This window comes from Falco peregrinus, chromosome 2, assembly GCF_023634155.1.
Source record: "Falco peregrinus isolate bFalPer1 chromosome 2, bFalPer1.pri, whole genome shotgun sequence".
Lineage (NCBI taxonomy): Eukaryota > Metazoa > Chordata > Aves > Falconiformes > Falconidae > Falco > Falco peregrinus.
The window spans coordinates 4,198,453-4,225,497 of NC_073722.1; the positions used below are offsets into that span (position 1 = coordinate 4,198,453).

The following is a 27,045-nucleotide window of genomic DNA, read 5'->3' on the forward strand; positions in this document are numbered from 1 at the left end:
AAAGCAGGTGTGCTGAGTTGAGAGCAGCCCAGAAGGCAGATGAGCAAAAAGCAAGCCACGATGGATGAATGCCACCCAAATTCCCTCCTGCCATCCCCACTAGAGGGCTGTGATGGCCCGGGGCTGGAGGGCTGAATGCACTGCACGTGGGGTAAAGAAAGCCTGGGTGCTCTGGGGCCAGATGGTATGAATCGATGCACAGTTATAAGCGATGTAAAATACTGAGCCTGTTCCCACAGTTATGATCCAATTCCTTAACAGGACTTAGCATTTGCAAGTAATGCTAGTTAACATATGGCAGACGAATGTAAAGCCAGTGGTTTGAATTTTTGCTCTAAAATTGTAGGTGTAAGTGGACTAGCTCCACTGGGGAGACCTGGACCGCAGTAAGTAAACAACTCGTGCAGGAAACTGCTGTAAGGGCCCTGACCATCAGCAGGGTAGGAGAGAAGGTGAACCTTGTGCCAAGGGCCTGTCTTGCTTTTCAGGCCGAGTAGCTAATCTGAGGTTGCAAAAATTGCTTTCTTGAGGGGGCTGGATCATGGCTACTGATGGAGAATAACCAGGCCAGCTCACATGTTGGAGACAAGTGTTATAAGCGGTCTTCTGTGTATTTTTCTCCTTTTTCTGTTTGTTACAGCTTAATGACTCTTAAATTTCCTTCTTGGAAAGACTGGTTGGTAGCCTCGGGCTGGGGATTGTATCAGCATCTGATATCTACCTAAAATGGCAATGCTCCCTAGTATTAAAACCAAACATCTCTTAAACACCAAAGTTGCTGAACAAAGTACAAGCGAAATTGTAACTGTTAATATTACTAATTTATCTTGAAAAGTATGCTTGAGTTTCTACTGGCTAAATCAAGAGTATTTTTTTCCAAGGCAGAGAGAAAGCTGGGAGCCTTACATAATTGTTCATCTGGAGTAATTGCTAAAGTAGGACGTATATGTTGTGGTTACAGAAAGAAAATTTTATATTCTGAGTGGTCCAGATAAATATCTCTAATGCAGGGATGCTTTTTTTTTTATGCTAATGTCTCTTCTGGTAGGGAATATGAATTCCTAAGGTTTTCAGTGAAAATATTGCTGGGGAGATGGCACTTGCTTGCCTAATACATAAAATGGCTCAAATGCAGCAATAATTGTTCATAAGCAGGTTAGCAGCGTGCCCCAAATATTCATGGGTGCCTCTAAAATTCTCTCTTTTAAATACCCTGGCTAATTTGTTGCAAAAACTTACATGAGAAAAGATCTGATGTTACCTGGTATTTAGCATTTCACCACCTTTTTTTTGACCAAACCCAGATTTTGTGGTTTTGCATCCATTTTCATAGATCAATGGTAATTGCTGAAGACGCGCATAAGATGTTAGTATGAAATCAGAAAGGTAAGTAGAGAACTCTTAACATTGCTACTTAATGTTGAGTTCCATTTCTTAAAAGGATGAACCTCACTAGTGAGGTAAAAATGAAAAGTAAACACTGTTAAACCAGTTCAGCCAATATGTGTTTTGAAGGTGTCATGAAGTAAGTCTAAGTAACATAAATATCTGGCAATAAACACTTTGGAAGTTGATAGAAGTACATGTAACTACACAGGAACTGCTTCTTTGCTTACTGCTTGGGAACATCCTAATTCAGCGTAGGTTACATTTTGTTTTCTTGAAGCATCTGAAAGTATGGTGCACTTGTTCTTTCTTTTTGCATTTCAGTTTTGAAGTAACGCAAGTTCACCAGTAGCAGAAGGTCCCCACAAACTATTTAAAAGGAATGGTATCACATCAAGAGTGGTTTTTGATTATTGTCCCGTGGGCCACTTTGATTAATCTTGACAAATTAATCATTTAATCAAAACAACCTTTAAAGCAAAACAAAAAATACACCTAATAGAAACCGTACTGTTTTGAAAGCAAAATGAGCAATTTAATAATATTTGTGTATACGTACGAAAAGCCATCTTGCTACCTCCCAGTAGTTGATGCATTTCTTTTGGACTCTGGAATTCTGCCAGCTCAGGAATAGTACACAAGATTAATACAGGTTTCCTCCAGTTGCCGTGTGTTACTTTTTATTCTGTTGTGTAAGCTGCGTGAATCCAAATACAGTTAATTACCGGCCATGATAGGTACAAATTCTTGTAGTGTAGTCTTCTGCATGCTGTTGTACATTCATACCTGTTCATTGCTAAAAAGCACAGTGATAATACCTCTGTATCTAAACTAGTTTTAACTGTATTTCCCTGCCAAGCATTAACTAATCTATACATCCAGAAATGGTAATGTGGTACTGACAAGTCTTGAAACTGGTACAGAACAATAAGTGAAATGCCCCATTCTTGCCTGAATTTACCTAAGGATTTTCCATTTTGGATGTTCTTTTAACACTGAAGTGGGCCTTTGTAAAGAAGGTATTATTTTTTAACTCTGAAGATATTTTCCCCCCCTTCATTTAAAAGCCTCTAACTTCAGCTTGAAGGAAACTACTACAGTTTGTCTGATTTAATTCTTTAAAATTAGCAGTTTGGCACTTCTGTGGCTTCTACCATTTCTGACTGCAAACAGATCTGATTCTTAAAAGTCTTAATCTGGGTTTTTATTCTTTACTCAGCTGTGCTGAACTGCACCCTGTTCAGTCTCCTGTAAAACCCAGCCAGTCTAAAGGGACAAAACCACAGCGATTGCCACACCAGCAAGTTAAGGGCTTAGAGTTCTTTCTCCCTCTTATCTGCACATATATTTCTTTTACTAAGAGGTCTCATCTCCTGTAGCTCTGCAAGTCTTTGACATTGGCACCTCAAACTGGAAAAAGTAGTGCAGGTTTCATATAAAAGCCCAACTTGCTTTAAATACTTCCCCCCCCCCCCCCCCCCCATATACCTGAATCTAACAGAGCAGTGATAAAAGCTCCTGCAAATCGCAAAGGTACTTTATCACATCAGGTAATATGTCTGAAGTTGTTCTGTTGCGTATTTCAAAGCTAATGCTATTGTGGTGGCTGTTGCTGAAGCCTGCTTTAAACTCAAATGGCAGATGTATTAGTCCTGAAAGACAGCCTGTCTACTCGGTCTCAGCCAAGAAATCTGTTGTGGGCAAAGGAAAAGCAACTTGTTAAGGCTACAGTTTAGAAGCAGCATATTTATCTTTGTTAGGGCTAGCAACCCTGGCTGTCTGCAGAGGAGACTTGAGGCAGGCCAAGTGTGGTTTGACCTGTGGAATGCCACAGACCCGACAAATTAACCAAGATGTGTGTTGGGAAGGTCTGCGCTAGACCAGTCAGATGAGGTTAGGGAAGTAGTAACATTTGCTGTTTTGTGAAAGTTTCCTATAGGAGCCTAACTCAAGAAAGGCTGAAAACCTTGAAGGGAGACGGGTATCTCCCTGCAATTCAAAGTAAAGCATCTGTTCTTGAAGCCAGGCACTTCTTAGCTTATTCACCTCACTTCTCAAAAGTTCTTTTGAGCTACTTCAAGCAGAATCCTTGACCGTCACGGCTTTCTGAATCCTATTCACAGGTGCATAGCTTTGCACAGTGAACAATTCCATCTCTGAATAGCTGTCTTCAAGAGATTGGAGATGCTCCTTGTTTCTTTCATTTTCAGACAGTACAGTTTTCTTTAGGTTCTTCCTGGCTGCTAGCAGATACCTTGCAAAGAAGTGTTTTTTCAGTGGAAGGGACAGCTGGACAGCCTCTCAAGATGAGCAGGGCTGTCACTCAAACCCACAAGAATAGTTTTTCTGTCCAGTGCTAGTTAGGCAAGACATTTGACTGTCAGTGGTAAAACCAGATGCTACTGTGCAAGTGTTCAAGTCCCACAGACTTGGACATCTTAGAAAGAAAAAGATGTTTATTTTTTACTGTTATCATGCCTTTTTTATAATACATGCCACAAAAGATTTGAAATAGTTTTAAATTCTCTCTTGTGCCAATTTCCTGATTACCCTGCAGTCTTTGGAACAACTCTAGGATTATGGATTTCCACTACAGCTGGCCAGTAAACAGTTCTATTTAGTGAAAATTCTACCAAATTTTTCATTAAATGAAGCTGTCATTTGCCTTCGAATCCAAGTCGCCTCTTACGATCAAGCTCATATTGCATCTGAACCCTTTCTAATTTTTGGTCGGGGTAGGGCAGTTGTTCTAAAGGCTTATTTTGACAAATTTTGCAATTTTTTTCCCCAGCTATTTCTGCTTTCCTTTGGTTTACCTGGTAGGGCCACTTCAATTTTAAGTCAGCAATGTTTTAACGGCAAGTATTACACTGGACTGCATCTCTGTTGTGCTGCAGCTGTGTTCTAGCAGAACATCACTCACTATAGCATGGCCAATTTTGTACTTGGGGATGCACTTCACGAGTTGCATGCTGCTTTTTTTCCTGAAATATACGTCAAGTAGGTTATAAGTAGCATACACACAGATTCAAAGTGTAATTACTTCTCCTGTTCCAAAGGCCTGTTTTCCAGCGTAGGGGGATTAGTGCTTAGTGGGCACATAGAAAATAAAATCCTCCCCAAAGTTTCGCTTCTGCATACTTACAGAATACCTCCACTGAAAATGGAAAAACTAGTGAATGAGTTTCACTACAGTGATTAGCTGCGCACGTTTCTACTAAGACTAGTAGAAAGTTACAGTTTATAGTTGGAGGAGTGGAGGGGAAGTAACTTGGGTGCTTCTGTGGTTGAATGTAGTGTGATTTAAGAAGCCTAAAAGGAAACTTTAATCTCCTGCTGAGAAACAGAATAAAATAAAAAGAATTCTAGAACCTTTGAGAATAACTTTCAGTAGAGAAATTAGGATAAAATCCTGTCCCAATTTAAATATAATTCTGTTGAGCAGGGTTCTACCCAGCATACAGATTTCCAGCTTCCTTTGACTAAAGCCTAAAAAAAGATTAAAGCTCCATGGCAACTGCTATCTTAACTCCTGACAGCCATAGTATAAATTACATCTTGGAAAAACCTAATACTGAAAGTTTTATTTAGGTCACCAGTCAGGCTAGGAAATGGTAGGCTTATAGATACCACACCAAACTTCATTTTGCCCCTGCACGGTCTCAGTGAGGCAGAGGTTTTTTTGTGGGAGGCAAACTGGATGCTACGCAATTATATGCAGTATGAATTTAAAAATCTGACAACTTCGAGGTGCGTAAATCTGTTTCATGCTTTTGGGGAAAAAGACTGCAATTTACTTGCAACTGTAACCTTCTAGTGAGGAATAGAGCAGGGTTCATCTGGGAGACAGCAGCCCAGACAGGTACTGTGTGAGGTTACCACAGGAGCTGCGTTTGCTGGCAGTGGAGGAACGCTATCGGTTGGTTTGTTTATTTTAAGGAGAGAGGAGAGAGATGGACAGAGGTTTTGCAATTAATTCATTTGCCCACAGGTGCCCCAGCATTCATACTTGTGCCACGAAAGCTATGTGTCCCTTTCAGGCTTGTATGGAGATCCTGCTTTCTCGCTGGTTATTATTTTGAGTGGTGGAAATGCATATAAGACTGAAAGCCTAGAATAAAGGGAACCTGTGGTAAACAAATTTCAGCTATTTGCATGAAGGCTATCTGGTACTGTTATTTCCTTAGTTCTGCTTTCTTGCTCTTTGACTATTTTTGACCCTCTCCTTTCTGGACTATGTGCTTTTCAGGCCTTGAAGAATGCCTTTAATTGTTGCCTGAGGGACGCTTTACCCATGCCTGGTGCCCAAGACAGGGAGGGATTGCTAACTGGGATCGTTGATCCCGCTGTCCAGTGCATGGCCAAAGGTGGGGCTGCATGCCCCCTAGTCTGTCGGCTGCTACTGGACACCCACAGAATTATTCTGGGGCTCCTTTTGACCTCATCAGTTAGCAAAGTTTAAGTTCCCAATATCCCATTTAAAAGGAGAAAGTACCTATCATTCCTCAAATAAAAAATAAAACTAAGATAACATCAAAACCATACTAGAGTTACAGCCCACTATATACCTACATGAGTGCCTACTTGGAAATTTTGCCTTGTAAATGTTTAATGGTAATGTGCCATCTATTACTGGAGAAGGATGAGAAATAGAATTGTAGAAGCATTACCAGAATAATAATTGGTTTTACAGACCTGCAAGTAGGACTGCTTTTGCCCTTTCCTCCAGCAGCTGGAGTTTGCGGGTGACGTATGCCTTCATAACCTGGAGTAATGGTATGCTGGTGTTCAAATGGATCCCAAACTTTTATCCTGTGAACAAATAACAAAAACATACTCAAATACATATAGATAGTAAATCCTAGAAGAAAGAAACTAAATATATTTTTTTCCCGAAGGTGTAATACCGACATGCTAACAAGCAATTGAATTGTTAGTTGAACATACTGAGTTGTGTAAGTTAACTAGTAGAGCTGGAACATGAGATGCAAGATAATCTCGCTATTAAATGGCTTTTAGGAGAGTTTTAGAGATGTTTAGAAAATGGTAAATTACTTGGATTTCTGAGTGTCAGATTGCTGGAATTTGCATCGGTGCACTCTTCATATTAATTTTATAAAACTTGGAAATGTTGGTAATAATTTAAATCATACAGAACCATAGCATTGAGCATTTTCTAAATAAAAATGCATACTTTGGTTATGATTTTTCAATGCAGTAATCTAATCTAATGATAGTATACACTGGAGTGGCAAATTAATCCATGTTATGATTACATTTTATTCAGCAATAGAAGGTGAGAATAGTTTTGAGTCTTTCCCCTCTCATGCTATTTGTAGTAAACCACAAAGGTTTACTTCTGGGTGATTTTATGTAAAGAATGTTGCAATAAAATTTGTGGTTATCATACCAGAGCTGTTTTAAACCCGACTTCAGAAGACATACCTCCCCACTCCCAGATACGAGGTAAGTTAACAGATCTTACCTCACCTGATCAAGTAATCAGATTAGGTAAGTTAACAGAGCGTGTGTTCATTCTTACGCCCGTGCAGCAGTTGGCCTGGCCCTGCATGCTGTGGGGATTGTACTTAATGCATTAGCTGGTGAAGCTTTACAAGCCACAAGACTTGTCTTTCTGTAAACATGCTATGCACTTTTGAAACATGCTAAAGGATAAAATATGATGCTTCCTTGAAAAATGACATATTAAGTATTTAAATTTTTCTTTAAAGAAATCCTGAATGTTTTGCCACACGCTTGTGACTCTTGCCACAGAGAGAGAAGTGGTTTGGGGGAAGCAGGTCAGACATAAGTCTCGTATTTAATAAATTTTTTTTCCTAACGCCTCTCTCTTGTATTTAATAACTTCTCATCTGTACTTGCTGGCATGAGGTACAACAGCAGAGAAGAAAGCACCCACGGATTTCAAAGGCTTGACTTTGTGGAGTGCACCAGAGTGACTGAACTGCGGCTTCAGTAACTGCCTACTGTAAAAGCCTGTTAAAACTTATGAAAATTAAATGAAGTGGAGAGACATTTAAAACTTCCCTTAATAATTCCAATCATGCAAGTCTCCTTCACAGAAGGAACATCCTGACTGTAACCAGAAACATTTCTGCATCTGTTCTGTCTCTGGATGAATCATTAAAAAAACCCAACAATTCAATCCTGGTATTTTGGAATACAGGAATTCTGTCTTTGAGACAGAAGTTTATTCAAAAAACTCATTAGGGAAAAAGTTGTTATTAAATTAAGATCATGTTAGTATGCTTGCCGAAACAACAGATCATTTGTTAAGCTCCTTCCTGAGCCTTATGGCTGAACTAAATCTGCACATAAAGATATGTAAAATATGCCCAGATTATAGTCCTAGTTTTCCTTCTCACTAAATTAAGCGTGGCTTTTAAATGGAATTATCTGATGAATACAAAAATGACATACTTCCATTCAATTCTGTGTAGCTGAAGCAAAGGTCTTCAGGCTGACTGTGCTTTCAACCACCTTTTATTTTGCCACTGATACTATTTTCTAACAGCTTGTGCCTTTCCTCTCTGCCCGTTCCTCCAAAGGTGTTGTGCAAACACTCTCTTCAGCAGATGCTTCATCTCCTATTCAACAGCCTGAATAACTGATAAGACCAAGCTGCAATTTTCAGTTGTGGGTTTGGCAAAATAGGGAATCTGCACAAAGCAGGTTCTGTCTCTCTTCAAAAGCTGCCTCTATTAAAAAAAAAATTTGGAAAAGCCATGACTACATAATGAGGTTGAAACTGTTTGGTTTTGCCTTGCATAGCAAAACTGAGGAGCGACACTGGGTACAAGCTCCTGCTCTAAAGCCAGTCATGCAAACGCTGACTAATGAGGTGGCACTAACCTCATTCCTGTAAGATACTGCTTGTGTTTTCAGCAAAATAATACCCAAGTTTCTACTGAAGGTTTTAAGTGCATCAATTGAAAGCATCTAAGGTATCCCTAGTTACAGTCGTCTAACTCAAGGCTCAAAACTATGGCTGATCTGCTGGATCAGGGTTCTTAACGATCCATGGGAAGAAACTGAAGCAGTAACTGTGGTATTGCTATTTCTGCCATGCTTTTTGAGCCAGTAGGAAGATACACTACTTAACAGAGGTATTATGAGTTTCAGTTGAAGATGGTGCCGATCTAAACAACTCCATTAAAACAGACTGTATAATAGCTTTGGCATAGTTTTATGTCAGTGTATCCGTTCAAGCAGATCTCTGTTTAAACCTTAAATAAAACCCGTTAGAGATCACCACGTATGCTGTTAGTCTTGGAAAAACCATGACGCAGCACAACTACAGAGGCTGACTGGACTTCGAACAGCTCTAAATAAGTGGCAAGCAGAGCTGCTCTTGGTCGTCTCTCATTACTACCGTGCAAGCCTTAGAATCTTCTAAGTCTTATTTTTATACTTATATAGACGCTGGAATCCTGTCACCTTATACTGGAATCTCACAGGGTGGTTGGGGATGGCTGGCTGCCTTCGTGACTAAATTTTCCCGAGATCCCTTTATTTTGTTTGATGCTTGTGCTTCTGAATTGTACCTTCTTCAGCCTAGAGTCTCCCTGTGTGGTTTGTGTCACTGTGATTGGCGACACATTCTACTCGAGTGGAATGGTCATCATCTACTTCAGCCGGGAAAAAGAGTGGGCCATTCACAAATAGTCATACTTAAAACCTGAGTCCCATGTCAAGAAAGTGCTGCTTAATAAAGATGACACGTGAGAAAGCCGAATCTCAAACGAATCATGCAACTCTTTTACTAATGACTGCTCAGCATTCCTGCTCATTTCCAGTTAAGAAGATCAGAACATGTAAGCAGAAACTAATGTATCTGCCATTCTAAACCATCGGTTATCTGTCATTTGTCTTATTTCTTAAGGCAGCAAAAACCTGGCAAAGATGTCCAACTGTAGTTTTATCATACTTAGTGAAAGGATGCAAGTGGGTGGAAAAAAATGATGTATGAGGCATTTTGTTTGAAAATATAACTCCAAGTAATTTTGACAAACATTATAAATCCTTGACTTACCAGCAGAAGCACAAAATCTCTTAACTTACTCTTTGCATTTCATGGTTACCTTATCAGCATTAGCCAGCTTCCTCCTTTTTCCTTTCTGAGTAAGTGATTCGGTAGAGGGACTTCATGATTGTGGAGTATTACATTCATGTAATAACAAAAGAGGAACATATTCAGGAGTTTACCCATCTTTCCATCATGACTCCAAACCCGATTCTACTGGCATCATCTGTAACTGCCAAGCAGTACACATATGGCTCATTTTTCAATAATTTTTAAACCTAAAATGTAAAAAAAAAAATAGTAATTTTAAGTATTTGTCAGATAAACACCTCTGCTTTTAATTTGACATTAGTCTTAATGAATAGGACTGTAATGATTATTTTAGTACGATAATTAATGACAATAAACCCCCCCTAGGATTTGAAGAGAGTATCATGTCACTAATTCTGTGCCATTGCAAAAAAACCCCACATCTTGTGAGACGAACAGATAGGGATGCTGGTTTAAGACCTGCTAAATTATTATATGCTATTCAGTTTTGGACACCACACTTAAGGGTGGAGGGAGTTCAAATAAGTTACAAGGTAGAGAAGAAGTGTAGAAGACAATGACTTCTAATGAAAAATAGAACAAAGCCTAGAAACAAAAGGACTGAAGTCAGTAGTCCTCAGTAATGCGAAAGTTTTTGCTTCCAAGAGGAAAGGGACAATCTGTCTAAGTGAAAAGGACAATCATTAATGTCCTTCAGATGGAGCACTGAAAGTTTAAATAAGACACTAGGGAGAAAACAAAACAAAAAAAAGAACTGTCCAACCGTAATGACAGTGAAGCCCTGGAATATATTACTTTGGAAAGTAAAGATCTCCGGTGATGAAGATGCTACAAGACAGGCTAGACAATCATGTCAGCATCAGTTTAATTATAACTGATCCTGCCCTTGGGCAGGGGAAATGGATTGGATCAGCAGTTCTTGAGCTGTGGGAAGGCACTGACATATCCTTGGAGGCTCAGACAAAGCTCTAGGAGAATTTAATCTGAGATTTTTCCTTCTTCCTACCTTTTCTCCTGAAAGTTCTTTCTGAAAATCGTTTGAAGAGTGTAGTATTTACTCTCAGCCAGCAGGACAGGAGGGAGAGCAGAGCCATCAGATCCACCCTACCTAAGGGCACACGCTGAGCATCGCCGGTGTTCCGTGCGTTCCCCTGGCAAAAGTGAGCTGAACTGAGTTGAAGGTTATGCTACCACAGATGCACGAAGTCCATGGGGAAAGCTGACCGTTCTCTTCCCAGCAAAATCCGGATCCACAACTCAGGCACGTTTAAAAGCACAGGATGTGATGAATGGCCCAATCGCCCGGGGCATCGAGACTAGGATCAGGGAGAGGAAGGTTTTAATGATACCTGGCGATTCAGGTGACGGCTGCAGAACACAGCTACCCAGGGACAGGATTCTAGCTGTTGTACAGAAGTACCACCGATTTCTGGAAGTGAAAATAGGGATGTTGGGATATATGAAGGGCCTATCCTACTACAGTAGAAAGACAGGCCCAATAATAATAAATTTCAGTACTGTTGAAATAATTGATCTCCTAAATGGACTTCCAGCTCTGCTTTCTAATTGTTGCATATGTAATTAATTCATTAAAAAATTTGTATTTTCCACACTTATAGAAAATTTGATAGATATTTAGGTATTTTAAGCAGCAAACCTTGATACTATACTTTGGTTCCTACCTATTGAAGAAACGCTAGAATATTTCACAGTATTTTCTTTGGTAAGTGTTAATTTTTAGCGGAAGGGACTGGCAAAATGAGTACATGAATTTTTAGCGACTATAGAACATATTCAGTAAGTAATCCTTACGGTGCTGATCATTTCTGAGTAGTTTTCATGCAAATATTCACGATCCAAACCCTTGGTTATTTTTATAAATACCACATCTAGCAGTCACTTTTCAACATGAAAAGTGCATTTAAGCTTACAAAAAAAAATATCTGCCCTTCTGGTTTCTAAATTCCACAGTTTGATATAGTCAGTTTTTTCTTCTTCAGTGTCGCTGGGAAGCACCAGATAGTGGCCAATGTAGGTCAAGGCAGAAGTGTATAGAAAGATTATGGATGCGCTGGCTTCAAGATGACTGAGCTGGCACAGGGCTTGCAAACTGATCTCAGGGAGATGGTGCGTGTGACGTGAACACGCTATGACCTAGGGAGCAGGAGATCATCTGGCAAGTCAGTCACAAGCTCAAGAACTTTTCTGCAGATATATGTCAGCACTTTTTTGTCTCATTTATATCTAGTTAAAAATATGTATGTTTTTCTCAGTTTTAGCGTATTTATGTATATAAGTAGCTAAGTGGCATTTTTGTTGGTCAATGAACTATAAAAACCAAATGGACCTCTAGGCATAGGTCCTTCCATATGGACATATAAATTATTGTACATGTACATATATGCACTTGTAATAACTTCTCCAGCTGATCTGTCTGTTGATCTGATGCAGTGATGACTGAGAAGATCAAGGTAAATCATGTCAAACGAACACAAGGCTGAGTCTATCTACAGTAAGTCAGATGGGAAACTGTTCATAGTAAAGCCAAACACAGCCCACCAGTGATACTTTATACATGCAGATGACAGTAAATAGCAAAGATTATTAATAGACTTTGCAAACTTGTGAAAAAATGAATTCTAGTTACAACACAATGAAACTGTAGAATTCTTACTACAATTTAAGATTCGGTCTTTAGGAAGAAAAAATTATTGATTAAAAAAATAAATCATCAGTGTAAATTAAGCAATCAAAAGGTGGATTTAATTATGATTATGATCCCTATTTTGAGACCTATTTGAGACCTTCCTGGTACCAGATCATAATGGAAACTATGGAGTGAAAACTTGATGGAAATAAGTGACATAGTTTCAAAAAAAGGAATACAAAGTAGAACAAAATAGCTTCTTGGCATTCTAACAGTCATTACATAACATATCCATCAGTAAGCAGAACAGTATTTTAAGATTTGAGAGAAACTGTATAAACATGATACATTAAGATGTTGTTTCTCACCTTTTCATCTCCACTAAGCAAGTACTAAGCAATGGCATTATGTTTTCACTAGTAAGTTCCTTTTTTTCTATTTCTTGTTTCACCTTCTTCTCCAGTCTCCTTCTCCGCCTTAGTTTCCTTGCACCTTTCCCATGGAGTCCAAAGTTCTGAAAAAATATTAAACGTTAATATTTGTCACCTGCTCCAACCTTTTGATTACATTCATTTGTTCACAATTCATAATTCACAATTACAAAGCAAAACTCCTCAGCAGGAAGGATGCACGATTTACCTAATGGGTGGTCACTACAGTTCTAAGGCTTCTGGAAAACCTGCTTCCTTCTCATCTTTTGTATATTGTAAGCAGGTGGTGATAGACTGCACCTTAAATAACTACTGTACAAATACAGTTATTTATTATATGCAATGGTGGGTTCAAGGTAAATTCCTTGCACTTACTCAGAAGACAAAATAGGCTGTCTGCAACTCCAGACTTTAAGAGGTGAATGGGAAGTAGTGAAGAAAACTGTCAGCGTGCTTACCTTCCATTCACCCAGAACTGCCTGGCCAGTGGACAAAACTTCGGGGTTACAGATGGAAAAAAAGACTGGAAACCACTGGTTTAGACCAATGTCTGGAGAGATAGTAATGCTGCTTAAATAGCATTTAAGTGAGCAGAGTCACAGTTCCTCCTTCCCACTTCTGAGGCAGCTACAGTCACTAATTCTTGCAGCTGAAGGAATGTAATAATTGTACATCAGTCTCGCCTGCGTCTTTTTGATCTCCCCACTTGAAGACAAGGACGCTCTGGCTTTAAGGAAGGTGACAATGACCTCATTTATTTATTCCAATAATTTGTATTTCAGCGCAAATCCATGGCCTGCACAACCACTGTTTCAGCTCCAGCTCTGCAGCGCTACAGAAGTCAAAGTTGTCACCTGTTGCTCCCTTGCTTATTCTCCTTTCGGGTGAAGCCTTTGGTACAGGTCCCTGGTGGCCTTTGACAGAAGATGGCCTGCCAGAATAGGTTGCTCAGGAGTTTTCTTTGTATTTCAGCTCAGCCAACCCTTTACAAATGCAGCCTCTAAATTCCCAGTGACAAAGAGGTCCCTGGCAAAACATCAGAATTCTTTGATATCACATGAACCATGTTCTGGGAACAGCACCAAAAGATCTTATCCAAACATTTCTCACAGATCTCACAAATGCTAGGGAAAACCAACCCAGTCCAACAGGCACAGGGAAGAACGAGTTGCATCTTTCTGCTCCAGTGAAGTTTTCATTATGGTTAGAGGGTTTTATGCCCAGAAATTGATGACTTTTGTCTTCCTTCATTTCTGGAAAAGGAAGCCTTATCTCACAGTTTGGGTCCCACAGTAGCTTTGAAACTAGTAAGTACAGCTGAGCTGAACCGGACTTAAAGTTTCCACTCAGATACACAATATACTGTAAAGAATTGGTTATTTTCAGATTTTAACTTTATTTAGAGACACCTCCATGAGTATCTGATGGGTTTTAAGAGAATGCCCTTTATGCTAATGACTATTGTGACTCAAGAAAATTAGAAATTTAAGATGGTTGAACAATCACTCTATTTAAAAGTATTTAGCCGTTAGTTGTACAGAGCATGAGCATATGATTTGTTCTATATGTAAAAATCTGTGGATGATGCAGTCGGGGCCAGAGACACTTACCCATTCTCAGGGAGGCCAAGCAGTAGCCTTTCCTTATGGAACCTGTACTCTTTACTTTGGCAAGGAACAGTGTAAAGACCTGACTGTTTCTTCACATACTTCTTTTTCCAAAGGTTGTAAGATAACAGAGTCTGGTAAAAATATATATATATAAAAACCCCACCAGCTTGCCTGCTTTGTGCAATTAATTATCTAAGTAAATGTCTTGTTTAATTAGGTTTTACAGAAATGTTAAAAAAATCCATGAGCATGCATACACCCCAAATATACTTTCTGAATAAATTTGCATTTAGTAACTGAAAAATGAGTGTCAAGAGAATCTGGAAGAGAGGCCAATCCCTCGTTTATAAAGACAAATAATTTTGTATCCCTCCCCAGCACAATTTCAGTGTTTTCCACAAGTCCTTTTTCCATTCTAACAACATGGCATTTTGATTTTACTATGTTCCATGCTGTAATCACTCCAGCACTGACAGTCCTGCATACAATGCTATCTCCAAGACAAAAAAAAAACCCAAACACTCATCCATCTATGTCTAGCAGGTATTCTGCCTACATTGTTGTCCCTCTTTATGTTTTAAAGTTTGAAGTGGCTTGGTTTATGAATCTTCTGAACAATCCCATGGACACTGATCTCCAGTTCCCCAACAGAGATATAGATGTACCCAGTCGCAATGTAGGGCTGAAATCCTGGCCTCACTGAAACCAGTGGGAATCAGGAGTTCACTTCTGGAGTTCTGAGCTTTTGTCATTAAAACCAATTATTTTTCTTCAGGTTTTTTTTGCTACAGTTTGCCTGAGACATTCTAAAAAAGTCTCCATATCAAGGTGTTGCAAGGATGAGTCCTTTGGCTAACTCTTTAAGTTCAACTTGGTTTTAACTGGGTGATGGCAGCAGTGCTCAGCATTGTGTTCATTTACGTTAGTTCTGAACCTTTGCAATGTGTAAACTACTTCAGAAACAGGCAAGGCAATTCAGGCACTAATTACAGAAATTAGTATATTTTGTCTGTTCTTTTTGGCATAACCACTTTTTAAAGGTTTCAGTCATATTTTCAAATGCAACTTTGTGCCTGTCATGTTGTCTTTCTGCTACCTGCCCTAATCTGAAAGAAAGGGAACGTTTAAACATCAAACACCCCTGTATTTTGAAATTGCCTGTAACAATTCTTTGTAGCTACAATGTCTCAAATTCCATTTGGTTTTTTCCCCTTGTTTGTAGTAACAGTCAAAAACCAGTCATAGATCTGTGCAGCCAAGTTCCACATTTGAAGGTAGTTCCCTCTACCACAAAAGGCTAAACAAAGAAGTTCAGGACAACCACCTATATATTTAAGGTTAAATTGGAAAAAAAAAAAAAAAACCAAAACCACAAAAGAAAGGAAAAAAAGCATTTGCAGCACAGGAATAGAATATTCTGCAATTAACACGTGTCTGTGGTTGTTCTACCAGGACTATCTTATGAGGTTGCTTGAAATGTTCTACCTGAATTTTGCTGTCCGCCTATTTGGTAAGTACACAAAGATCAGGTACATGAATGTCTGCATTGGTGAACATTTCACTTTCTAAGTGAAATACAGGGTTCTGACCACTATGTATGAAACCTGATGTGATCTGGCTTACAAAGAATGTAGAAATTAGCAGAATTTTCTCTCCGCAACTGTTTTAGCACAGCTGTGTTCAGAAGGAATGTTTCTTTTCCTGAGCTAAGATGCACAGGATTTAAGGACTTGGGACATTTTTTAGAACAAGCCATTGTTTGACTTTAATGCCATCAAATACATGTTTGAATCGTATTATTTACAAGAAGATATAAAATGTATATGCAATTATAGATCTTTGATAGTAGTATTCAGTTTACCGATAAAGTATTGAGATAGCAACAGAAGCTTGAATTCAGCACTAAGAATCTTATCTTTGGTTTCCAGAATGTGGAGATTTTTAGGATTAGAGAGTACATTTTAGTGATAAGGAGTAATCATAAATTAAGTTCCAGAGGTTAAATTTTCTTAAAGTTCCACAAAATTCATATGAAATTTGGTTTAGATCTTTTGTATTCTCACAAGAGTGGATACACTTGTTCATCACTTAAGCCCGTCTCCTTTGTCACATTGTTGATTTCAGAGCACTCAGGTCACTTGGTATTCGTTTTTTTAACCGTTACATGGCACGCCACTTGTCATTGCAATCCTGTTACAGATGTTCATGTGAAACAGTAGGAACTTAAATAATAGAAAAAGTAGAAACCACTCACCTCCAAGACAAACTGAAGGTAACTTTGCCACAAGCTTGTGGTCTTTGCATTCCAGAGTATTATCTCAGTGGTATTCGTATCTGGAATACAGCTGAATGACACAAGATGATAGCCCAGATGATTAATGAAGCAGGTGCAAATAAAGTAATTGCTGCAACCCTGAAAAGCATGAGAGCAGGCAAAGGTGCTAACATTAAAAATTTCTGCTTGCATAATAGCCTGCTGCAAGGAACAGCCTGTTCGTAGCAAGAGGTTTCTATAGGCCACTACAGGCACTTTTAAAAGTGCAATTTTTTTAAAACTGCAACGCTATCTGAAAAGAAAATGTGCTCTCTCAAGAATATTTTAGGGTTAAAATCACCTCAGTGTAAAGCAAGGACAGCCCTGCTGACCCTTTCGAAAGTAACAGAATAACACAGAAGCTGCTCTTGGATTAGCTGCCAGGCATGATAGGATGCGGGTACCAGAATCTGGAAGGTTTAACGGAGGCATGAGAGTGCTGAAACGTTCTGCCTTCAGATGGAACACAGCTAAGTGAGAAAGGTAGGGGTAAACCCCCAGATTTTTAGGAGGAATTTGGCAGCTAAAGTTGCTGGAAGGCTGCCAGCATGATTTTCAAAAACTCCAAAAGATGCTCTTAAAGACCTCACAGGCCACCCACCTATTTTAAAAAATTGGGCACAACTTCCTTTTCGGGAGAAGCAAGAATATAATTCCTAAACATTCATTACCTAAAGATCACAAGGAAGTAGTCGTTAGTTACAGCTTCACCCTGAACAGCAGACACAGAGTCTCGGCATATCAGCTTTGCTAGCACTGAACGCCATGGCTTCTTTTCTATTCCTGTACAAAAGAAGAGTCAATTAAAAGAGAAAACATACCTGCAGCCTTATTCTGTCATACTACTGAATAAAACCTGAAGAATAAGCGCATGTACAAGGAAGACTGAATCATTACCAGATGTATATGCACAACCCGGTGCAAGAGGTATGTAACAACATTAGGTCTATACTGTCAGAATCAAGTAGATGAGCAAGGTACAGAATAAAGCCCAGATGCTCCGATGCAGCCCAGTTCAGACTTTTTATACCAACTATGACACAACTGGGAGTGGAAGGATTGGAAGGGCAATCCTGGTGCTCTGGCAGTGACAGTTTGGGAATAAAAAGGCTATCAGATTGTCAAATATGCGAGTTAACTGCACATTTTAATGCTATAAGAGATTGTCCCATACAGTCGTTGGGACTTCTAATGTGATTTGATTTTTCTTCTTTTGGAATATTTTCAGATCTGAATCTACGCTGAATCTATATGCAGCATACATTATGATTTGTTGTGCTCCCAATGTCATTACCATCTGCAAATCTAGCTTTTAAACCCTTCAGACATACCAGTGATAAAATAGGGGACTGACTTTGGATGATGCACTTTATCATCTATTTTATGCACGGCCTATTGCTTCCTTCTTCTTTCATCAGTTTTCTTTCTAACACTTGTCTCAACTCCTTGCAGCTGGATTTGCCTTTAGAAACTATTTCTGGTTTTGATACAGGATATTGCCAGTGCCATTTGAAAATCAAATTAATGTGAGTGCCAGACACTGGACTTCTCCTAAGCCTTACCATTCAAATCCTGTCAATCCTGTCAAACATACTAGGTAATGATGACTATCCTTCCCTACCATTACATGCTATAGAAGGGGACTAGTCACCCTTAGAAAACCTATCATTTTTTTACATGGCTGCAATATTTACACAGAGCAAAGATGAATAACGAACTCCCAGCTGATACTGGGAGTAAGACACCAACTGGGAGAACACTCCTGCATTTCACTGGCATAAATCTTCTTCTCAGAAATTCCAGTATGACAACCTCAACAAACACTGCGCAAAGCTGCATGCTGGACTGGTGTTATCAAACCAGGAAAGAATGCCCTTCAACTTATGTTTGAAAGAAGTACTTGAGCAGCAGTTTGTTAGTAGAAGTTATAGCAGGTTGTTGAAAGGATGAGGGAATTCATGCCTGCAAAATGAGCCCTTAGGATTAATCCCTTATAACATTTGGATTTGCATCATATAATGACAATACATCAAATATATAACAATGGAGTAAATATAAAGAAATTATTAACAGACCTGATCTTCACAAAAATGTAATGATGGAAGGCTGACATTTAGTTGAGTTATGAAGAGGAATTTTTTAACCCTAAATTCTCACTGGTGAAAAATACTTCTTATTACTCTATAAGCACATAGAATATAATCTTTCACTGAAATTCTTGATGTAAGTTTGGAGCAATCCCTGTGTAAAGGAGTATCTGCTGAAGAAATGTGTATTTCATGCAGCAACTGGCATGATCAAAACCCTGAAATAATAAAAATAAGCATAGATTCAGACATAGAGCTAAGTAAGTCTTCCCGAGTATGCAGCTGGCGTACGTTCCTTTCCCTTTCCTGACTTCAGCACGAAGTATGAGGCAATAAAATTTTGAGGGAAGGGAAATCAAATGTGAAAACAGGGAAAATGAAAGTGTTACCCACACACAAAGCAAGTCAGAAAAATAAACCCAAACAACAGAGACAACTGAAACAAAGATTGAAATGACATCAGGAATGAAGTGCAGAGACAGAACTAAAAAGCTGTCAAAAATAATTATGAGGACTGTAAAAAGTAATTCAAGAAAACTAAAAAAGAGAAGTGAAGGGTCATTTTATAGCTAGTTAACTGCATCTGAAAGAAATTGTAATGTATCTCCTCTTCCAAAAAAGTTGTAAGGTTTTCTCCCCCTCTGTTTTCTTTAATTAAGAAAATCCTAGCATATGCATTCAAAGTGTTATAGAGCACTGTAATTTATCCAACAGCCACTGCTGAGAAGGTATAATTGTAAACTGAATAATTTAAGGTTTGTTTCGGTTTACAAATTCATGAGTCTTTTGCTAATCATTTTGAAGTTTTTACATTTCTCTTTTTATTTACTACATTTGACAGCATAATTTTCATTGAAATGTTGGAAAATGCCTATTAAAAATTCTGACAAGTTATGCCATTATTTAACTAAATTGACAGCAAAATAAATAAAAAAGTTGTCCTCTCTGAAATGCTGGAATATGGATAATGAGCCCTTTGTAAGTTAGATAGGATCCAGACATTAAAAAAAACTATTAAAATCTCATGTTCCACCTATATAAGACAACTTCTAACTGAGGAAGCCATAAAGCAAACTCCATTAGACAGCAATGTGATACAAACTGTCTTGCACCTTCCCTTGAAGGACATGACAAAATACTGTCAACAGAAATCTGAGCTGAAATTGAGGTTATTTGATGTGACTGTTGTCATTTTTGTATTACAAGGTTTTGAATTTGAAAAAAAATCCCATAGGAGGTCTAACAGGCAAACCCCCACAGTTGGGGCATAGAAAGCAAATTTGACTACTACCTAGGGAAGTTTGAGTGTCTCCCATTGGCCGTAATTCTTAATGACCAATAGACTAATGGTGTTGCAGAAGTCAAAGGATGCCACAGCACTGAAAATTACAAATGCCTCAAGCAAGCAGCAAGCAGCTTAGAGGGAATAAGGACCAGCTTTGTATATGATTGCTCAGCTATAATTAACTGTGTGAGCTTCCCTGCCTTTTGTAGTACAAAGACGTCAACTCTACCTATTCCTAAACATTGTTTATGTTCATATGGTCCACTATCACTCAGAAAGGTATTTCTTGCCACCTTTCAGCTGTTAATCTCCATGTCTCAACATCTACTTATTTTTCTGTGGATGACTTATTCCAAGTGCAGAAGGAAACACATGGGAAGAAGCTCATTTGTCCAGAAGGCCTTCTAGGTCAAATGAAGATTTTTACTAATAATGAAATACAAATTGATCTTACGATTTAATAAGCAGCAAGAAAACCAAGAACAAGAACAAGAAAACTCCTCTCACCTTGACTAACTGATTACCATAACAAAAAAAAAAACCCAACAGACAAAGAGTTCCCTGTTCATTGCCCATGTCAGTATTGGCACACCCAAAGCAAGGAGTTGTGTGTGTTAATCCTTCATGTTTATTGATAAATAAATCAGCTATATCAACATTCTCAAGATTTTTTTTTTAAATTGCTTTTCATGGGACTTTTCAGGCTTCTAACCTGTCCACCATAGCACTAAGGGTCAATTTTAAATCATTTTAGAGGCCTGGAGTTTTTACATGTAATAATGAAAATATACCTTGATAAATTAAAAAAAATGGCTTGAATTTTAACAAGCTTCTATCAATATACATTTAAGAAACCACAGCACTTGAGCTGGATTAAAAATTGTCTGAGTAAAAAAAGTCAGAACATTCTTCAGTATATCATCATGAATTGGGATAAACGAGTATGTCAGAGTACTGTGATTTTTAAGGAAAAATGAAGATATGTAAGTTTGAAAACACTTAAACATTTAGTTCCAAAATTCTCAGTCAAAATAAACATTTTAGACACTTTACATGTATTCCTGTGCTGAACAAAATCAACACACATAATACGCATGAGCTACACCTTCTATCCTTTTTCAGCCAATTTATTTACTGATAAACAAAATGTCAGTTTAATAATATGGCAGAAATAACCTCCAGCCTGTTTGTAGTCAGGAATTTTGAGAGATTTCCTTTTTGAGGCAGATAACCTATTCACCCTTGCTTCTACCTGGCCTAATTTTCCTCAGGCATAATTCTTTTACTCTCAAAGTTATTTCTCTTTTATACAACTTTGGTGTCCTTATTCATGTTATAAAGAACAGCATACATAAAACCCAAAGAACAATATGTACATCACAGGGCTTTGCTTTGCTTGCTTTGACACCAAAGTAATGTCCCAAAAGAGGTCGTATTTTAGCACTGATTTCCTGCCTGGTTCCCATCTGCTCCCAAGTTAACCTGAGGATAGATGCCCAAATCCAAAGCCCTGTGAAATGTAAGAGCGGACTTTCACCGGGGAAACCCCACAGAATTGAAAGGCCAACTCACGTTGCGCCAGAGGAGGTTTACATTGGTTATTAGGAAAAATTTATTCCCTGGAAGGGTCATTAAGCATTGGAACGGGCTGCCCAGGGAAGCAGTTGAGTCAGCATCCCCGAATGTATTTAAAAAACCTGTAGATGTGGCGCTTAGCGACATGGTTTAGTGCTGGACTAGTAGCGTTAGGTTAACGGTTGGACCCAATGATCTTACTGGTCTTTTCCAACTTAAATGATCTATGATTCTATGAAAATCGGACAGTTTTTGGCTTCAGCTCCCTCTGGTGGGTAATGCACACTCCAGAGAGAACTGCAACTACTGGTAAAGGTAACCACCACGAAACAAAACAACATGCAGGTTGCTACGTTTTTCTTAAAGTATACAGAAATACACCGGCTGAGTAATGATTATAACTGAGATCAGAGCTTTAAGCTGCAACTTAGAATCAGAGCATCATAGAATTAATCACCAGTGGTACAATAAATCAAATCATAACTCTCACATCCCTGAGATGTGAGAATATTATTGAAATATTTTTTATTATTATTCTTGAAATAAATTGATTTTTTTTTCTTTTGGAACCTTACTTGTTGATCTGAAACACATACTGACAATTGTTTTGTTGGAAAAATAACAATGTTCCCATTAGAAAACAGTAATCGAGCGTGAGAACATTTGGGGTAAGAATGGTCACACGAGTGCATGTTCTCCAGTGGACCAAGTCCATATTGTTCAGGCATAGGACCGACTTAAACAACTGTATAGTCTATTCATTAGATTGCTTATGGAGTTACATCATATTTAAAGACAACTTGGTGGACAAAAAGCTGGACATGAGCCAGCAATGTGCGCTCACAGCCCAGAAGGCCGACCATACCCTGGGCTGAATCAAAAGAAGCGTGGCCAGCAGGCAGAGGGAGGTGATTCTACCCCTCTACTCCACGCTGGTGAGACCCCACCTGGAGCACTACGTCCAGTTCTGGAGTCCCCAGCACAGGAAAGACATGGACCTGTTGGAGCAAGTCCAGAGTAGGGCCACAAAAATTATCAGAGGGCTGGAACACCTCTCCTGTGAAGACATGCTAGGAGAGTCGTGGCTGTTCAGCCTGGAGAAGAGAAGGCTCCAGGGAGACCTTACTGCAGGCTTTCGATACTTAAAGGGGGCTTATAAGAAAGATGGGGACAGGCTTTTAGCAGAGCCTGTTGCGACAGGACAAGGGGTAATGGTTTTGAACTAAAAGCAGGTAGATTCAGACTAGGTACAAGGAAGAAATTTTTTACAATGAGGGTGGTGAAACATTGGCAGAGGTTGCCCAGAGAGGTGGCAGATGCCCCATCCCTGGGAACATTCAAGGTCAGTTTGGATGGGGCTCTGAGCAACCTGATTGAGTTGAAGATGTCCCTGCTCATTGCGGAGGGGTTGGACTAGATGGCCTTTAAAGGTCCCTTCCATTCACAAGTATTCTATGAATCTACGATAACTAAGCTGCAGGCATGTATTTTTCATCACAATTTTCATTCTGAAAGAAAACTGTAGAATTTATAAAAGACATTTCTTTCTAATTAATATTTTCCTCCTTTTAAAAAGGGAACCATCCAACTGTCAGGTACAAATAAGAGTCTGATATCAGAAGTTCTTCACTAGATATGTAGTTTTAATTGGAATTCTCAGCAACGGATGGAATAACCTAGAAACCTCACCTAGAATTATTTTAATTAGTTCCCTCCCCCCTTATGCTGCTTCATATGTTTGCATCTTACATTAACTTACACAAGGTTTTTATGGGGTGAGGGGCTTACAAGCAAGTCATATACAGTACTGACTTACTTGTTTGTAGATACGTAGGACTGGATCCTCCATGTGGCCTCTGCTGGCTAATTAATCCGTAAATTTCTGAATCCTCCTGCTTGTATGTCATGGACTGGGCACTAACCGGATTTGTATCAACCTGCTTAACAGCACTCATAGCCCTGTGCTAAGACAACAGATATAAACAAATCTCACACTTCTGGCATTCGTCTGCAGAGCACAGGAGAGAGCCTGCTCCTCCCCTCATATATGTAATTGACTCCTTTCAGGTACTGATGTATTTGTGTACATAGACATATATTAGAAATATTTGAGACAAGTTATATTTGAGACTAGATATACTTGAGAGAGAGGTGTTTTGTCTTTCCTTGAAATACTGAGACAAGCTGGGGTAAGAGAGGGGAACGGTGGCAGTACGCTGAGGTGGCACAGAAAATCCTTAGTTTTCAACTCCCAAGCTGCAGACCACGCATATGGTCAGATTTTATATCAAGACATCATTCTCCTACATCAGACCAGCTACAGCTTTGGAGGATCTTTCTTTGTTCCTGAAGCACTGAAAGCAGCATCCCTTCTTAGGATCGTAGGGAGGACTCCTGTAATAAACTGGTGGGGTGTTGTTAAGATAAATCACACATATTTTTTTGAACCTATTTTGGGGCGAGGGAGAGCAAGGGGCGGGGGGAAAAAAAGCAAACAGCTGCTCTCAAAAGGAAAAAAACCTCATTGGTTTTTACAAACAGGTGAGATATTCCAAGTTTTCTCAGCATACCATGTTCCGCTTGGCTTTGTGCCAATTAAAATAAAATAAACAGCAGTTTGCTGCTGAACTCACAGAGCCTGACCCTGCCGAACCTGCATCTGAATTTCCTCATCCCTGTTGTAAACATTCCCCTTTTCTTCCTGCTACGTAGCATTTCTGAGGAAAAACTTGGAATTGATCATTCTAGGTAAACAGAAAGAGAGAAAGCCTTTGTTAAACACCTGTTCCTTTTCCTTTATTTACAAACCTACCAGCAGTCTTACAAGTAAACAAGTAACTCTTTCTGACCCATGAACACCAACCCCAAACACCATTATTTCATAATGACATTAGAAGCACACATGAAAGCTACCTAATACACAAACTGTTCTTAAAACAGCTGCCCTATCTACAAATTCTTTGTAAAACTGCAGAGACAGGCCCTTCGTAAGTACACACTAAAATATGACATTTTCTTCACCTGACCTAGTTAACTCTAATCATGTTCAAAGATAGAGGTCAAAGTCTCTAGTACGGTCTCTAATATGACATTTAGCTTACAACCCAATAGATGTGTATAGTTGCAAACAAAAAAAATATATATATACTTTTATTAAGTGCCACATGGAGACAAAGGAATGTAAAAATTAATAAGAAAGGCAAAATTTAGTCATCCTCAAACCTACCAAGCTGATTTTCTAATCATTCTTCAGTTCTTCTATTAATAAAATGAAAATACATTGTAAACTTTATCCTTACGTGGTAAGCGGTGTGTGGCTGTCATCTGACTAGAAACATCTCACTTCACACCATTGGTAAATTGTCCATTTTTTTCAGTCTCAAGACTATTTTCAGACTCAATAAGTGCAACAGGATTTTTTCACTATAACCTTTCAGAGTACTTAAACCACAGCCTTTTGTCTGCAGCTCCTACATCTTCTGATCTTTGTTACTTTCCCTCAGATAAGGTCCTTATCAAGAGCAGACCAGTGGAACTGAGCGATGCCGATTTTCTGGAAATCATTGCCTAGGCATTCAAGGTAGAAGGAACAGGATCTGCTGTTGATGGATTCAATTGCATCTTTGCCTTAGCTTACATTTTCCTTATAGATACTGGTGTGATGAAGCTAAATAGAATAAACCCATCAAGCTTGGAAACTAGTTGAATCAAAACATACTGGAAAGCAACCAGTGATAAGCTACAACAAGTAATGTCTGCATTATAACACTACACTGCTAAGTATTTCTTTCTGCACAAGTCATACTAAATTAATTTCTAAGAAGCCTAGAGGATAGCTGGTGCATTACCACTGCTATCTGACAATTTTAGGTTTGCAACGAGAAAATAAAATAACATTCCTTCACGCATGCTTTGAGTATGCTGAAGGATAAGACAAGCAATGGCCAAACCCATTTCATTGAGATGCAAAAGAGGAGATAAAGGGGATCTAAAGGGGACGGGGTAGGCAGAAAACAGAGCAGGTTTGTGCTCAGTAATGTACTTTCTGTTTTATAAACTTGTAAAGCCAGGAGCACGTACCCACAGACAAGAAAGGTGATCTAAGTTAGGATTGAAGGGAAGAATTAAGATAAAGTGAAGCCAAAAATAGATACATCGTGTCTCGTGGTTTTGGTTTTCTTTTCTCAACAGCTTAATACAGTGTTTTGGCTGTGAGTTCATGTAACGGAAAAGCATCACCAAAACCCCAGTGCTGAATGAGTCCACTCAGATCTCATTTTACAGTTAAGAGAAAAAGAGCTATTCTAGGCCATACCTAACATTTTCATTGGTTTCTTCAGATTTGCAAGACACAGCTGAGTTTGTTACTAACTCAGAGAATTAATAGCAACAAATGAGAAGATGCAGATTTTAATTAAACAAATTAACAACTTCTGATAAGATTTTGATTCTCGATTCACACTGCCTTAATTCCACACCAATCCCACCATTTCTGATGGGTTGCTGATGAAGCTGGGTATCCAGGGCAAATTAAGAACAACCCATCAGCTTTCTCAGCATGCTTCTCTAGGGATTTAAAGTGACATGGAGTCTCCTCTGTACAGTTTTTCCTGAATACTGAGAGCTGAGTAACAGGCAAAACAAACTGAAGACTAGTCTTCAGTAAGTCCTAGAAGATTGCAGCCTATTAAGGGAGAGAGATAAAGAACACCAGAATAAACACCGAAGTGGGAAAATTAAGCTGAAAGAAGGGAACTTGGAGAAGGTATTTAAAGAAAGAGTGAGGGCACCTGACTTGGGAGTATAAAATTACTGCAGGTTTAGGACACATCTTTAAAAATACAGTTACACTCAAGACAAGACAAAAAATACTGTGATTTTCAGGTTTTCCCTGTCTATAGCTCTAGAATAAGATGAAAAGAAATTCCCAGCATTCAGGGCAAAGGTGAATAAAGCAATGGTTGGCATACCTACGCGTGGATGCTTTCTGTGATATTCTGATGTGCTTCACAGTTCTTTTCATTAACTTCTGTTTTCACCAGGTGAATGTCAAAACATTTTGAAGACTGCTTGCTTGACAGGTTGTATTCTAAGTCACAGGTCTTCCTCTTGAAGCTGTAACAGTGATCTTCTGGAGAGCCCTGAATCTTGAATCCTCCATCAACCTCTTGCTACAAGATTTGAGAGAGAAAAAATGTTTCACTTCTCAACTCCATCTTTTAAAAGTTACTATCAAAATAATCTAAGAAGAGATTATGCTGGAAGAGAACAGCACGCACGAGGATGGCAGTAAAGATCCTGGTATGCTTGCAGCAACACGGACCCTCCTCTAAAGCTGTGAAACAAAAGTTGTAACAAACTCAGATAAAACAAAGTATTGATTGGAATTTAATTAACTGGTCTGGGCAGGGTAAAAGAACAGGAAAACATGTTAAGTAATGGAGAAAAGTTACAAAATAATCATGCTGTGAAAGAGTGAAATCGAAAGAGCGTGGAAATACCTACATCACAACATTATTATGGACACAAGAAAAGACCTGTGTCATTCCAGGTGCTAAACTCAAATATTTGTTCTTTTTATGGAACAGGGCATCGATAATTTGTGACCAAGTGTG

At 38.8% G+C, this 27,045-nt stretch overlaps 1 long non-coding RNA gene across 20 annotated transcripts in view; it reads right to left on the minus strand.

Annotated features, from left to right (window-relative positions):
- Positions 1-1,897: 1,897 nt before the first annotated feature.
- Positions 1,898-27,045, minus strand: part of LOC129783794 (uncharacterized) — a 35,555-nt gene continuing 10,407 nt past the window's right edge. For 10 of the 20 annotated variants that reach the window (XR_008745655.1, XR_008745654.1, XR_008745663.1 and 7 more), the window contains 8 exons: positions 26,401-26,601; positions 16,424-16,582; positions 14,170-14,300; positions 13,018-13,585; positions 12,497-12,642; positions 10,488-10,797; positions 9,613-9,708; positions 1,898-6,198 (listed from right to left, as the gene is read on the minus strand). This is a non-coding gene — a long non-coding RNA (uncharacterized LOC129783794). Of the gene's footprint in view, positions 6,199-9,488; positions 9,709-10,487; positions 10,911-12,496; positions 12,643-13,017; positions 13,586-14,169; positions 14,301-16,423; positions 16,583-26,400; positions 26,602-27,045 lie in introns of all 20 variants that reach the window. The other 10 variants (XR_008745665.1, XR_008745656.1, XR_008745651.1 and 7 more) reach the window with 10 other exon arrangements.